General features: G+C 49.7%; 1 non-coding gene across 1 annotated transcript; it reads left to right on the top strand.

Moving 5' to 3' along the window:
• Window positions 1-226: 226 nt before the first annotated feature.
• TRNAP-GGG (transfer RNA proline (anticodon GGG)) lies at window positions 227-301 on the top strand. Its single transcript has one exon. It is a non-coding gene; the product is annotated as a tRNA-Pro (tRNA).
• Window positions 302-543: the final 242 nt, after the last annotated feature.

The following is a 543-nucleotide window of genomic DNA, read 5'->3' as shown; positions in this document are numbered from 1 at the left end:
AAAAATTCGTCCTGGTCCGGGACTCGAACCCGGGACCACCGCCTTTCCGGGGCAGCCGCTCTATGGGTTTCCTTTGTAGCAATTGCTGCGAACGGGTGGATGTCTGATTTTCCCTTTATTCCTTACTTCTCGCCACCTTGCGGGTTTCCGCAGAACTACTATGTCAAACTCTTGCCTTTGCTTCGTGTTGTCGACAAATTCGACTTCGCCCTGCCATCTGCTAGCCGCCTGGTTAGCTCAGAAGGTAGAGCGGCTGCCCCGGGAAGGCGGTGGTCCCGGGTTCGAGTCCCGGACCAGGACGAATTTTTCTACAACTATGAGGCTTTTCTTTCGAGGAATCCGTATGCGTTTCCATTGTAGCAATTGCTGCGAACAGGTGGATGTCTGATTTTCCCTTTTTTCATTACTTCTCTCCACCTTGCGGGTTTTCGCAGAACTACTATGTCGTTCCCTATAACAGCGGGACAACGTTTGCACGACACCACTAAGATTCAATTTGATAAAAGGTTTTTAATGCATTCCTCAAAGCTTTAATGCTACTCC

The sequence above is a fragment of the Dermacentor andersoni genome, chromosome 7 (assembly GCF_023375885.2).
Source record: "Dermacentor andersoni chromosome 7, qqDerAnde1_hic_scaffold, whole genome shotgun sequence".
Taxonomy (NCBI): Eukaryota; Metazoa; Arthropoda; class Arachnida; order Ixodida; family Ixodidae; genus Dermacentor; species Dermacentor andersoni.
The sequence above is the reverse complement of the archived record's forward strand: the minus strand, read 5'-3'. Positions and strand labels throughout refer to the sequence as shown.